This window comes from Arachis stenosperma, chromosome 7 (genome assembly GCF_014773155.1).
Source record: "Arachis stenosperma cultivar V10309 chromosome 7, arast.V10309.gnm1.PFL2, whole genome shotgun sequence".
NCBI classification, from domain to species: domain Eukaryota; kingdom Viridiplantae; phylum Streptophyta; class Magnoliopsida; order Fabales; family Fabaceae; genus Arachis; species Arachis stenosperma.
Window position 1 is genome coordinate 68,707,234 of NC_080383.1, and position 15,743 is coordinate 68,722,976.

The 15,743-nt window shown below is 38.9% G+C and overlaps 1 non-coding gene across 1 annotated transcript; it reads right to left on the reverse strand.

Annotated features, from left to right (window-relative positions):
- Positions 1-4,791: 4,791 nt before the first annotated feature.
- On the reverse strand, positions 4,792-4,895 carry LOC130942391 (small nucleolar RNA R71). The gene has a single exon (XR_009070962.1). It is a non-coding gene; the product is annotated as a small nucleolar RNA R71 (small nucleolar RNA).
- Between the last annotated feature and the right edge of the window lie 10,848 nt (positions 4,896-15,743).

Genomic DNA, 15,743 nt, shown 5'->3' on the forward strand with positions numbered 1-15,743 from the left:
GTCAACTTACCATTGAATCCAATAACAGCTAGGTTTGTCTTGATCAAATCTTCAACCATCTTTTGGAACAACAGTAACATGCTTTTAGGAAGCAAATTAATCGTTGCTCCACCATCGACCAAGATGCAATTAATCACCAGTCTTTTCACTTTAGCCTTAATGTATAAAGGTTGAAGATGACCCTTTGTTATCTCATCAAGCCTTTCAAATATTCCTTCTTTGATCAACCTAATTTTGACAAATCTGCACTCATCTCCTGGGTAACATCATCATAATCTCCTTCGAGACAATTCCAATTGCCTTTAAGGTTACCTTGGATGTCGAAAGGAAGCACTAACACTGTGGCTACATAGCCAAAGGCAGTTTTGCCAAACATGACATCCAACTCATCCTCAAATCCAAAATCGAAAGTTTTTGTCAATGCCTCTTTCTCTTCTTTAATCTTGAGAATTGGATTGATTGTCGATGTATCTTTCGATGCCTCCTTTGGTTGTTGGCTCTTGACCAAGAATTCTTTATCCTCATTTTGTTCTTACTTATTAGGTGTCTTGCTATCTTTACTCAACTCTATAAACGGACCTTTTGTGTTGACATAAACCCCTTGCGCTTGAGCCACATCTCTTGGAATGAAGGAATCTATGTCCTAAAAAAGTTTCATCGAGATCTAGCTCGACTGCCACCTCTTCTGCTTGTCCCTCGTCGAGAAGCACCTCATTTCTAATTATCAGCCAAATTTCCAAAGCCTCATCTAGGAATATTAAAGTTATAATTTCTTGAGTAGTTTGGAGCATTGTTCTATTCCCACTTATTATTCAGCATGTTAGCGGCAGCACTCTAGTTTGATTCGACATTGCTTGAGGTTTCAGATCGACAATGACCACTATGGGAATTTGCTGCTTGATGAGCGGATAATTTGTATACTTTTTGGCATTGTTTTTAGTATGTTTTTGATATCTTTTAGTTAGATTTTAATACATTTTTATTAGTTTTTATTTAAAATTCACTTTTCTGGACTTTACTATGAGTTTGTGTGTTTTTCTGTGATTTCAGGTATTTTCTGGCTGAAATTGAGGGACCTGAGCAAAAATCTGATTCAGAGACCAAAAAGGACTGCAGATGCTGTTGGATTCTGACCTCCCTGCACTCGAAGTGGATTTTCTGGAGCTACAGAAGCCCAATTGGCGCGCTCTCAACGGCGTTGGAAAGTAGACATCCAGGGCTTTCCAGCAATATATAATAGTCTATACTTTGTCCAAGATTTGATGGCCCAAACCCGCGAAGCAATCCGGCCTCAGGAATTCCAGCGTTAAACGCCGGAACAGGAATAAAAGTTGGAGTTAAACGCCCAAACTGGCATGGGAGCTGGCGTTTAACTCCAGAAAAGGTCTCTACACGAATTTCCTTGATTGCTCAGCCCAAGCACACACCAAGTGGGCCCGGAAGTGGATTTTTATGTCATTTACTCATTTCTGTACACCTTAGGTTACTAGTTTACTATTAATAGGACCTTTTACTATTGTATTAGTAGACTTTGGTAGCTATCTTCACTTTTATGCTATCTTAGATCTTTGGGAGGCTGGCCATTCGGCCATGCCTGGACCTTATGCTTATGTATTTTCAACGGTGGAGTTTCTACACACCATAGATTAAGGGTGTGAAGCTCTGCTGTACCTCGAGTATTAATGAAATTACTATTGTTCTTCTATTCAACTCCGCTTGTTCTTTATCTAAGATATCACTCGTTCTTCAACCTATGAACAAGGTGACTGACAACCATTCTTATTCTACAAGCATCTGAGGCTTAGTGAATATCTCTTGGATTCTTCGGAATCCTCGTGGTATAGGCAGGACCTGATGGCGGCATTCAAGAGAATCCGGAAGGTCTAAACCTTGTCTGTGGTATTCTGAGTAGGATTCAATGATTGAATGACTGTGATGTGCTTCAAACCTGTAACCTACTGGGCGTTAGTGACAGACGCAAAAGAGTTATTCTATTCCGGTAGGGGAGGGAACCAAACCGGTGATTGGCGGCACTGTGACAGAGTGCTTTGCATTAGCTTTCACTGCGCGGATGGGAGGTAGCTGCTGACAACAGTGAGACCCTACACGAGTTTGCCATGGAAAGGAGTAAGAAGGATTGGATGAAGGCTGTAGGAAAGCAGAGAGACGGAAGGGAAGGCATCTTCATACACTTGTCTGAAGCTCTTACACCAATGATATACATAAGTATCACTATCTTTATCTTTTATGTTATTTTCGTTCATCACCATATACATCTGAGTTTGCCTGACTAAGATTTACAAGATGACCATAGCTTGCTTCAATACTAACAATCTCCGTGGGATCGACCCTTACTCACGTAAGGTTTTATTACTTGGACGACCCAGTGCACTTGCTGGTTAGTTGTGCGAAGTTGTGTAATGCCATGGTATTGAGCCACCAAGTTCTTGGAGCCATTACCGGGGATTATTTGAGTTGTGAAAAAGTATTGTTCACAATTTCGCCCGACCAAGTTTTTGGCGCCGTTGCCGGGGATTGTTCATGTTTTGAGCAAGCTTTTGGTAACATCAGAGCCAAGATCCGGCAACAACATCAAATTTTTGGTGTTATTGCCCGGGATTGTTTAGGCTGGACAACTGACGGTTCATCTTGTTGCTTAGATTAGGTATTTTTTTTTCGAAATTCTTGAAGGTGAATTCTAGAGTTTCATGATGATTTGTTGAAATCTGGCTGGCTGAGAAGCCATGTCTAATCTGATTGGACCGAGGTTTCAACTTATCACCACAAGAGCTTGTTGATTTCGTATCAATCTTGCTGTTGGAGCAGTGATCTGCTAAAGATTTGGCTGACCTTTGGTCATGTCTAGTGTTTTGGACCGAAGCTTTCTTTGAAAGCTTGGCTGGCTGTGAAGCCATGTCTAATTCCTGGACCGGAGTCTTAGACTAGCATTGCACTGATTCCTGGAATTCTCATTAAGAATTTTGATACCTTTTCCCACTTAATTTTCGAAAAACACAAAAAAAGAAAAAAAAAATTTACAAAATCATAAAAAGACCAAAAATATTTGATGTTTCTTGCATAAGTTTAGTGTCTCATCCTAAGTTTGGTGTCAAATGCATGTTTTTGTTATAATTTTCGAATCCATGCATATATTTCTTTGTTTTGATCTTTGAATTCTATTGACTTGAAGTATTTTGTGTGTCTCATATGCATTTTCATATTGTTAGTGTCAGTAGTACACAAACTGCTAAGTTTGGTGTCTTGCATGCATTGTTATTTGATTCTTGTCGCATTTTGATTATCAAAAATCCAAAAATATTTTTAATTTGTGTCCTTTCAAGTCAATGATACAAAGAATTGAAGATTCAAACATGCTGCAGAGGAATTATACAGAAAAAGCTGAGCATTCAAAAATGCCCAGTGAAGAAGGCAGACTGGCGTTTAAACGCCAGCCAGGGTACCTGGTTGGGCGTTTAACGCCCAAAAAGGGTGCATTTTGGGCGTTAAACGCCAGAATGTATACCATTCTGGGCGTTTAACGCCAGGATGGTGCAGGGGGAAGATTTTGTTTTCAAAATCAAATTTTTTTAGTTTTTCAAAATCAAATCTTTTTCAAATCAAATCTTTTCAATCAAATGTTTTCAAAATCAATTTCTTTCCTTTTTAAAAGATACTTACTAACAATTAATGATTTGATTGAACATCACAAGATTGTTACCTTTTCTGTTGAGAAAGGTTTGAATGTTTCAAATCATATCTTTCCTTGTTAGGCAAGTCATTCTTTTTTAAAATCATATCTTTTCAAATGGTTTTCAAATCATATCTTTTAAAAATGTTTTCAAATCATATCTTCTCAATCACATCTTTTTTAAACTCATAACTTTTCAATTAAATCTTTTTAATCACATCTTTTTCAAAACAGTTTTCAATCAAATCTTCTTAATTTCTAATTTCAAATTCTTTTTCAAAAATCACTTAATTTCTTTTCCACTTTTGTTTTCGAAAATTAATGTTTTTCAAAATAATTTCAAAATTTTTCACTTGATTTTCGAAAATAAACTTCCCTCCTTCCCACATCCTTCTATTTATGGAGTGCCACTCCTTCTCAATGCACAATTCGAACCTTATCTAACTAAAGTTCGAATTTATCTTCTCCTTCTTCTTTCTATTTCTCTTTTCCTCTGACACTTAAAGGAATCTCTATACTGTGACATAGAGGATTCCACATTTTCTTGTTCCCTTCTCTTTCATATGAGCAGGAGCAAGGACAAAGGTATTCTTGTTGAAGCTGATCCTGAACCTGAAAGGACTTTGAAGAGAAAGCTAAGAGAAGCCAAAGCACAACTCTCTTTAGAGGACCTGACCGAATTCTTCAAGGAAGAAAACATGGCAGCAGAAAACAACAACAATGCAAACAATGCAAGGAAGGTGCTGGGTGACTTTACTGCACCTACTCCTGATTTTTATGGGAGAAGCATCTCTATCCCTGCCATTGGAGCAAACAACTTTGAGCTTAAGCCTCAATTAGTTTCTCTAATGCAACAGAATTGCAAGTTCCATGGACTTCCAATGGAAGATCCTCATCAGTTTTTAGCTGAATTCTTGCAAATCTGTGACACAGTCAAGACTAATGGGGTTGACCCTGAAGTCTATAGACTGATGCTATTCCCTTTTGCTGTAAGAGACAGAGCTAGAATATGGTTGGACTTTCAACCTAAAGAAAGCCTGGACTCTTGGGAAAAGCTAGTCAATGCCTTCTTGGCAAAGTTCTTTCCACCACAAAGATGGAGTAAGCTTAGAGTGGAAGTCCAAACCTTCAGACAGAAGGATGGAGAATCCCTCTATGAAGCTTGGGAAAGATACAAACAATTAATCAGAAGATGTCCATCTGACATGCTTTCTGAATGGAGCATCATAGGTATTTTCTATGATGGTCTCTCTGAACTATCTAAGATGTCCTTGGATAGCTCTGCAGGAGGATCTCTTCATCTAAAGAAGACGCCTGCAGAAGCTCAAGAATTGATTGAAATGGTTGCAAATAACCAATTCATGTACACTTCTGAAAGAAATCCTGTGAACAATGGGACTAGTCAGAAGAAAGGAGTTCTTGAGATTGACACTCTGAATGCCATTTTGGCCCAGAATAAAATACTGACTCAACAAGTCAATTTGATTTCTCAAAGTCTGTCTGGAATGCAAAATGCACCAAACAGTACTAAGGAAGCTTCATCTGAGGAAGAAGCTTATGATCCTGAGAACCCTTCCATGGAAGAGGTAAATTACCTAGGAGAACCCTATGGTAACACCTATAATTCTTCATGGAGAAATCACCCAAATCTTTCATGGAAGAATCACGAGAGACCTCAACAAGGTTTCAATAACAATGGTGGAAGAAACAGGTTTAACAATGGCAAGCCTTTTCCATCATCTTCTCAGCAACAGACAGAGAGCTCTAAGCAGAATAATTCTGACTTAGCAACCATGGTCTCTGATCTGATCAAAACCACTCAAAGTTTCATGACTGAAACTAGATCTTCCATTAGGAATTTGGAAGGACAAGTGGGTCAGCTGAGCAAGAAAATTACTGAACTTCCTCCAAGCACTCTCCCAAGTAACACTGAAGAAAATCCAAAAGGAGAGTGCAAAGCCATAAACATGGCCGAATTCTGGGAGGAAGAAGAGGCAGTGAACGCCACTGAGGAAGGCCTCACTGGACGTCCACTGGCCTCTAATGAGTTCCCCAATGAGGAACCTTGGGAATCTGAGGCTCAGACTGAGACCATAGAGATTCCCTTGGACTTGCTACTGCCTTTCATGAGCTCTGATGAGTATTCTTCCTCTGAAGAGGATGAGTATGTCACTGAAGAGCAAGTTGCTAAATACCTTGGAGCAATCATGAAGCTAAATGACAAGTTATTTGGAAATGAGACTTGGGAAGATGAACCTCCCTTGCTCACCAAAGAACTGGATGACCTGTCTAGGCAGAAACTGCCTCAAAAGAGGCAGGATCCTGGGAAGTTTTCTATACCTTGTACCATAGGCACCATGACCTTCAAGAAGGCCTTGTGTGACTTAGGGTCAAGTGTAAACCTCATGCCCCTCTCTGTAATGGAGAAATTAGGGATCTTTGAGGTGCAAGCTGCAAAAATCTCACTAGAAATGGCAGACAACTCAAGAAAACAAGCCCATGGACTTGTAGAGGATGTTCTGGTTAAGGTTGAAAACTATTACATTCCTACTGATTTCATAGTCCTAGAGACTGGGAAGTGCATGGATGAATCCATCATCCTTGGCAGACCCTTCCTAGCCACAGCAAAGGCTGTGATTGATGTTGATAGAGGAGAGTTGATCATTCAAGTGAATGAAGAATCCATGGTGTTTAAGGCCCAAGGATATCCCTCTATCATCATGGAGAAGAAGCATGAAGAGCTTCTCTCAAACAGAGCCAAGCAGAGCCCCCACAGTCAAACTCTAAGTTTGGTGTTGGGAGGCCACAACCAAAATCTAAGTTTGGTGTTGAAACCCCACATTCAAACTCTAAGTTTGGTGTTGGGAGGTTTCAACAAGGTTCTGAGTGTTTCTGAGGCTCCATGGGAGTCCTCTGTCAAGCTAATGACACTAAAGAAGCGCTTGTTGGGAGGCAACCCAATGTTTTATAATTAATTATTTTCTTTTGTTATTTTATCTTTTTGTAGGTTGATGATCATAAGAAGTCACAAAAACAATGAAAAAAGCAAAAACAAAATGAAAAACAGGAAGAAAAACACACACCCTGGAGGAAGATGCTGCTGGCGTTCAAACGCCAGTCAGCCTAGCAGTTGGGCGTTTAACGCCCAGTCTGGCACCTTTCTGGGCGTTTAACGCCAGAAAAGGGCACCAGACTGGCGTTAAACGCCAGTAAAGGGCAACAACCTGGCGTTAAACGCCAGGAATGGGCACCAGCCCGGCGTTTAACGCCAGAAATGGGTCAAAACGTGGATTTTGATGCCATTTGGTGCAAGGATGACTTTTTCTTGACACTACAGGATCTGTGGACCCCACAGGACCCTACCATCACTCTCTCTCTTCTTCCCCCATTCACCAATCACCTCAACACCTCTTCCCCAAAAACCCCTCACCTATCAAATCCCATCTTTCTCTTCACCACTCACATCCATCCTTCATAAAACCCCACCAACCTCACCCTTCAAATTCAAACCACTTTCCCTCCCAAACCCACCCTCAAATGGCCGAACCTTTACCCCCCTCTCTCCTATAAATACCCTTCTTCAACCCTTCATTTTCACACAACCTAAAGACCACTTCTTCCCCCTTTGGCCGAACACACTACCCTCCCCCTCTTCCTCATTTCTTCTTCTTCTACTCCTTTCTTTCTTCTTTTGCTCGAGGACGAGCAAACATTTTAAGTTTGGTGTGGTAAAAGCGTTGCTTTTTCGTTTTTCCATAACCATTATGGCACCAAAGGCCGGAGAAACCTCTAAAAAGAGGAAAGGGAAAGCAAAAGCTTCCACCTCCGAGTCATGGGAGATGGATAGATTCCTCTCAAAGGTGCATCAAGACCACTTCTATGAAGTTGTGGCCTTGAAGAAGGTGATCCCCGAAGTCCCCTTTTTACTCAAAAAGGGTGAATATCCGGAGATCCGCCATGAGATCCAAAGAAGAGGTTGGGAAGTTCTCACCAACCCCATTCAACAAGTTGGAATCTTGATGGTTCAAGAGTTCTATGCCAATGCATGGATCACAAAGAACCATGACCAAAGTGTGAACCCGAATCCAAAGAATTATCTTACTATGGTTCGGGGGAAATACTTGGATTTTAGTCCGGAGAGTGTGAGGGTGGCGTTCAACTTGCCTATGATGCAAGGAGATGAGCATCCTTTCACTAGAAGGGTCAACTTTGATCAAAGGTTGGACCAAGTCCTCACAGTCATATGTGAAGAGGGCGCACAATGGAAGCAAGATTCAAGAGGAAAGCCGGTCCAATTGAGAAGGCATGACCTCAAGCCCGTGGCTAGAGGATGGTTAGAGTTCATACAACGCTCAATCATTCCCACTAGCAACCGGTCCGAAGTTACCATAGACCGGGCCATCATGATCCATAGTATCATGATTGGAGAGGAAATAGAGGTTCATGAGGTTATAGCTCAAGAACTCTATAAAGTGGCAGACAAGACCTCCACTGTGGCAAGGTTAGCCTTTCCTCACCTCATTTGTCACCTCTGTTATTCAGTTGGAGTTGACATAGGAGGAGATATCCCCATTGATGAGGACAAGCCCATCACCAAGAAAAGGATGGAATACACAAGAGACCCCTCTCATCAAGAAATCCCTGAGATTCCTCAAGGGATGAACTTTCCTCCACAAAACTATTGGGAGCAACTAAACACCTCCCTAGGAGAATTAAGTTCCAATATGGGACAACTAAGGGTGGAGCATCAAGAACACTCCATTCTCCTCCATGAAATTAGAGAAGATCAAAGAATCATGAGGGAGGAGCAACAAAGACAAGGAAGAGACATTGAGGAGCTCAAGCACTCCATAGGACCTTCAAAAGCAAGGAAGAGCCGCCATCACTAAGGTGGACCCATTCCTTGATTTCCTTGTTCTTTATTCCTTTGTTTTTCGAATTTTATGCTTTATGTTATCCATGTTTGTGTCTTATGATCATTAGTGTCTTAGTGTCTATGCCTTAAAGTTATGAATGTCCTATGAATCCATCACCTTTCTTGAATAAAAATGTGCTTAATTGAAAAAGGAAGAATTGCATGAATTTTGAATTTTATAATAGTTTAATTATTTTGATGTGGTGGCAATATTTTTGTTCTCTGAATGTATGTGTAAACAGTGCATATGTATCTTGAATTTGTGGTTCATGAATGTTGGCTCTTGAAAGAATGATGAAAAAGGAGACATGTTACTGAGGATCTGAAAAATCAATAAAATGATTCTTGAAGCAAGAAAAAGCTATTCGAAAAAAAAAAAATCGAAAAAAAAAAAAAGAAAGAAAGAAAAAAAGAAAAGAAATAAAGTTGTGATCCAAGGCAAATAAGAGTGTGCTTAAGAACCCTGGACACCTCTAATTGGGGACTTTAGCAAAGCTGAGTCACAATCTGAAAGGTTCACCCAATTATGTGTCTGTGGCATGTATGTATCCGGTGGTAATACTGGAAGACAGAGTGCTTTGGGCCACAGCCAAGACTCAATAAATAGCTATGTTCAAGAATCATCATACTTTACTAGGAGAATCATTAACACTATCTGGACTCTGAGTTCCTAAAGAAGCCAACCATTCTGAATTTCAAGGGATAGATTGAGATGCCAAAACTGTTCAGAGACAGAAGGTTAAAAGCCCCGCTCATCTAATTAATACTGATCTTCACAGATGTTTTTGGAATTCATTGCATATTCTCTTCTTTTGATCTTATTTGATTTTCAGTTGCTTGAGGACAAGCAACAATTTAAGTTTGGTGTTGTGATGAGCGGATAATTTGTATACTTTTTGGCATTGTTTTTAGTATGTTTTTGATATCTTTTAGTTAGATTTTAGTACATTTTTATTAGTTTTTATTTAAAATTCACTTTTCTGGACTTTACTATGAGTTTGTGTGTTTTTCTGTGATTTCAGGTATTTTCTGGCTGAAATTGAGGGACCTGAGCAAAAATCTGATTCAGAGACCAAAAAGGACTGCAGATGCTGTTGGATTCTGACCTCCCTGTACTCGAAGTGGATTTTCTGGAGCTACAGAAGCCCAATTGGCGCGCTCTCAACGGCGTTGGAAAGTAGACATCCAGGGCTTTCCAGCAATATATAATAGTCCATACTTTGTCCAAGATTTGATGGCCCAAACCCGCGAAGCAATCCGGCCTCAGGAATTCCAGCGTTAAACGCCGGAACAGGAATAAAAGTTGGAGTTAAACGCCCAAACTGGCATGGGAGCTGGCGTTTAACTCCAGAAAAGGTCTCTACACGAATTTCCTTGATTGCTCAGCCCAAGCACACACCAAGTGGGCCCGGAAGTGGATTTTTATGTCATTTACTCATTTCTGTACACCTTAGGTTACTAGTTTACTATTAATAGGACCTTTTACTATTGTATTAGTAGACTTGGGTAGCTATCTTCACTTTTATGCTATCTTAGATCTTTGGAGGCTGGCCATTCGGCCATGCCTAGACCTTGTTCTTATGTATTTTCAACGGTGGAGTTTCTACACACCATAGATTAAGGTGTGGAGCTTTGCTGTACCTCGAGTATTAATGCAATTACTATTGTTCTTCCATTCAATTCCGCTTGTTCTTTATCCAAGATATCACTTGTTCTTCAACATGATGAAGGTGATGATTGACGCCCATCACCATTCTCACCCATGAACAAGGTGACTGACAACCATTCTTGTTCTACAAGCATCTGAGGCTTAGTGAATATCTCTTGGATTCTTCGGAATCCTCGTGGTATAGGCAGGACCTGATGGCGGCATTCAAGAGAATCCGGAAGGTCTAAACCTTGTCTGTGGTATTCTGAGTAGGATTCAATGATTGAATGACTGTGATGTGCTTCAAACCTGTAACCTACTGGGCGTTAGTGACAGACGCAAAAGAGTTATTCTATTCCGGTAGGGGAGGGAACCAAACCGGTGATTGGCGGCACTGTGACAGAGTGCTTTGCATTAGCTTTCACTGCGCGGATGGGAGGTAGCTGCTGACAACAGTGAGACCCTACACGAGTTTGCCATGGAAAGGAGTAAGAAGGATTGGATGAAGGCTGTAGGAAAGCAGAGAGACGGAAGGGAAGGCATCTTCATACACTTGTCTGAAGCTCTTACACCAATGATATACATAAGTATCACTATCTTTATCTTTTATGTTATTTTCGTTCATCACCATATACATCTGAGTTTGCCTGACTAAGATTTACAAGATGACCATAGCTTGCTTCAATACTAACAATCTCCGTGGGATCGACCCTTACTCACGTAAGGTTTTATTACTTGGACGACCCAGTGCACTTGCTGGTTAGTTGTGCGAAGTTGTGTAATGCCATGGTATTGAGCCACCAAGTTCTTGGAGCCATTACTGGGGATTATTTGAGTTGTGAAAAAGTATTGTTCACAATTTCGCCCGACCACTGCTTAACAGGGATGCTTGCAGAGTCCTAACTCTTAACATTCTGCTTTAGTTGAGCTTGCCTCAACTCTTCTTGATGACCGTGTCCTCTACTCTTTTTGTATGAGTCAAAAATTTTGGTAGCTGAGCCATCAAATAAAGAACTACATTGAGGGCATATGGAAACATTTTTCCCTCGTCTTCTCTTTTTCTTAGCAAAAAATCCAGTAGGTCCTCCCCTGCTTTTGGGTAAACAAGCCTTTCTGCTTCGAACATATCAAGTTCAAATTGATCATCCTTTCTCGTAGGCTCGACAGAAGCCATGTTAACTGAGAAAACTATTTCCTTAGTTTCAACAAAGTTTGATGAAACCTGGAAAGTATAAGAATCCATTTTCATCTCTTGTTTCTATGTGAACTTTAGTTGACCATCTTCAATTGTCTTCTGTATCAAGTCCCTATACACAATTATTAGTATAATAACCATGAGCTTGATAAAATTTAAAAAATTTCTCATTTCTAATTTCAGAAATAGATGGCCCTTCAAGACGTACGAGTTGTTTATCTTTTAAAAGCATGTTGAGTATTTATTCTGCTTTTGTAAAGTTGAAAGAATAACTTCCTCCTCCTGACAAAGGAGTTTTATCTTTTGCTGGGTTAAGAGATCGACTCACATAAGGTGGCCCATCTTTTAATTCTATAGCAAAGGCAGACTCATTATTCAACTCTTCTTCACTCATACAATCAATATAATTCACTTATTATTAAAGAAAGTTTCCTTTTCTGAACTCATGTTCTTTTTTCTCTTTATTCAACTTTTCAATTTGTTGAACCTTATCAGCTAACTAAGCCAAATCTAGAAATTACTGGTTTACTAATTTGTTTTGAATATTGAAGTCGAGACCACTGATGCCCATTTTGACTATTTCAATTCAGGAATAGGAATCAATCATTTGTTTCTCATATTCTTGAATCTTATTAACTAGTCGTCGATAGACTCAGATTTCTCCCTTCTCACTGTGAATAAATCAGATGAAGTTACTTTCATTTCACCTCTAAAGAATTGATCATGAAAACTTCTTTCTAACTGAATCCAACTATGGATTGAGTTAGGTTGTAAATTTGAAAACCATGTGAATGCATTCTTTCTCAGAGAAGAGGGAAAATATCTCATTTTTCAAATATTCATCACCAACTAGTTTACCAATTTCGACTCTATAGCGAGCCATATGCTCAACAGTCGATTCTCCACTTTTTCTGACAAATTTAATTAGGGATTTTGGGATTTTGACTCCCGTAGGGAGTTCATCTTGCGAAACATAATCTGAAAAAGAGAGAGATAAAATAGGATTGATTTGTCACCCCTATATTAAATCCTGTCCTATTTAAGATTTGCTCGACAACATGGGTTATATTTTGACCATGTGCTTGAGAAGCATTATTTGCTCTAGCCTCATTCAAAACTGTATTTGGATTATCACCTCTATTTAGAATTACTTGAGGATTTTTTGCATGCATTCCACTTATCAGTGGTACAAACAGTCGATTAATTGCTCTTGTAATATCATCGACAGATTGAGCTATTTGCTCTATTCTGGTATTATTATTTTTCATTGTTGGATTTAAGACTATAACCATCTACTGAGTAAGCATATTTACTAGATCATAACGGTTATCTTCTATTTGTTATCTAAACACAACCAGGAATTCGACTGTGTTAGGAGATGTTGTTTCGACAAGAACTTGTCTCGACATTTTTTGAAATATAAAAGCATGTTATCCACCAATTGGCAACCTTACTTGGGTTGCTCCTATACCCTGTGTTGAAAAGACATTTGGCATTATCAAGGTAGGTTGTGAAGACATAGGTACGAATCCTAAATATGGGAGATTATTCATCAAATACTAATAAGTATTATAATTTGCCATATTAGGATTACAGTTATCTGGTATACCCACTAGAGGGTAACCTGGAGGAGGTGTCGAATTATACAAGGGATTGTTCATTGTAGTGGTTGTCCCTTATATAGATCCTATGTTGAGATTTTTCAATGGTGAAGAATAATTTGAAAGCAATCCGTATGGAGGCCATATAGTGGCTACAGTCATAAGGATTCCTTCTATGATTACAAGGTTAATCCTATGAGTTGAAGCTCATATTGAAGAAACAGCCGTTGTTTTTGTGCCTCTTGTATGTTCTCTAGTATCATTATTCGACATATCAGTCGAAGTAGAAGCTCTATCAGATATTATTAATTTGTCATTGGGTAATCGCATGCAAAGTTTGTCACGTTAACCTAACTCAGTATCCCACTGGGCGTGCTAATATGTTTCACTTAATTTTTGGTAACCTGACGTGGTGGAAATTCACCGATTAAGAGTTTAGTGGTGAAAACAGCGTTGCAAGTATAACTCTTAACCAATGAGGATTCCGCGTATCAATTTAAAAGAGTTGTCACAAAATTTAGAAATAAAATACCGGAAGTATAAATTCCAGGTCGTCTCTCAACGAGTTGCAGAGAGAATGCCATTTTATTGATCAGAAGTTTTTCGAGAGATTTTGAAAGTTGAATGGCAGAAAATAAATAATTGTAAATTAGTTCAAAGAAAATAAAAGGAATTTATATTATTCAAAATAAAAAGCCTTGACTGGGGGAATGATTAATTGGAAGTTCTATCCTTGTTGGGATCTCTTAAGTATAGTATCAAAAAGGTTGTTGTTTTTACTTAGTTAACCCTTACTAAATAAAGGAAAGTCAAGTGATTGAGCTAACTCTTATTCGCAAATCCTAGTCCTCTTCCTTGGGAAGGTCTAGCGTTAGTAAATACAGAACTAGCCAACAACTTCCAATTTAACCATCACTTAAGCCTTCCAACTCAAGTGTCTCTTTTTAATCAATCCCCATGTCAAGTTGGGGATTTACTCCATTGACATGAATAAAACGCTCACAGAAATAATAGAAGAAGACATGATAAGTTAAATAGAATAAGGATTGAAAATTGATTAAAGGGAAAAGAAATAAACTATATTAATAAATCCAAAATGCAACATAATTATCTGAACAGGATTAATAAACAACTAAAGGAGTAAGGGAATAAGGAAACAAACTAGAATAGTAACTTCAACGGAGGTAATGACTCTTCAATATCCAAAATCCAAAGCAAAAGCATAAAACTTATAAACTATTAATGTAAAGAAAACCTAGAGGAAGAGTGATTCCCTCTAGTTTCAGATCTAAAATCCTAAAACTATGCTAATGAGAATGTGTCTTGAGTCTCTGCATGTTCTCTCGCTCTATTATATGTTTCTGGGCCGAAAACTGGGTCAAAAATCGGCCGAAAATCACCCCAGCATTTTCTGTTATTTCTGCAGATCGTGCATGTCACGCGTACGCGTCAGTCACGCGTGCGCGTCACTGGTCGTCTTAACATATCACGCGTACGCGTGAGGCACGCGCACGCGTCCTTATGTAAATTCCAATCCACGCGTACGCATCAGGCACGCACACGCGTCACTGCAAATTTCTTCATATCGCGTGCACGCGTGCTCCACACGTCCGCATCGGTGCTTGCTGGTTATCTCCTTTGTTTCTTGTGTTCTTTCTATTTTTGCAAGCTTCCTCTCCATTCTCTAAGCCATTCCTGCCCTATAAAGCCTGAAACACTTAACACACGGATCACGGCATCGAATGGTATAAGGGAGAATTAAAATACATTAATTAAAGATCTTTAGGAAGCAAGTTTTCAACCATAGAACGAAACTAGGAAGGGATTGTAAAGTCATGCAAAACATATGAATAAGTGGATAAAGACTTGATGAAACCACTTAACTAAACATAAGATAAACCATAAAATAGTGGTTTATCATAACCTCTACAGGGTGTCGAATCAAGCTTGTATCAGAATCTCAATTCAGAGAGCCGATACGACTCCTCTAAAAAAGAGTTGGCTCGACCCGAGAATTGCTTAGTGTTTGTGTCGAAAATGTATGAAACTTTCAATGATATTAAACTGTGGCAAATAATATAAAGAATTATGATAAAAAAATATAAAATAAATAAAAGCTTTAAATAAATAAAAAAGTAATTTGGAATTGTAAAAAAGAAAAATACTTGAAGAAAAGAAAAGAAATGCTCAAAGAAAATTAAGATAAAATAAATTAACAGGAAAAGAAAGAACAAAGGAAATAAAAGAAAAGAAAAGAAAGGAAATAAATCAAAAGTGGACTCCAGACACTCACATGCACTTACACTCCATTAGTTTCTGTTGCGCCAGTATGAATGGAAATTTGTAGATTTTTGTGTGATGATGAAGTGTTCAAATTGAAGTCTCTGGTTTCTTTTGAACGTCACCTATTTATAGACCACAAGGATAGACTTGCAAAATATTTCTCTCTTTCCATGATCTAGCTTCCTGATGCACGGAAATCTGTATCACTACAAATCTCCTTCGGCAAGTATACCAAATTATCGTCAAGTAAGAACTCACAGTAGAGTGAGGTCGAATCCCACAGGGATTGATTCGTTGAGAAACTTTAATTAGAGGAGTGTTCTAGTTGAACTAAACAAAATTGAGTGGAGATTGCAGAAATTTAAATGGCAGGAAACGTAAATAGCAAGGAATATAAATGACAGAAAGGTAAA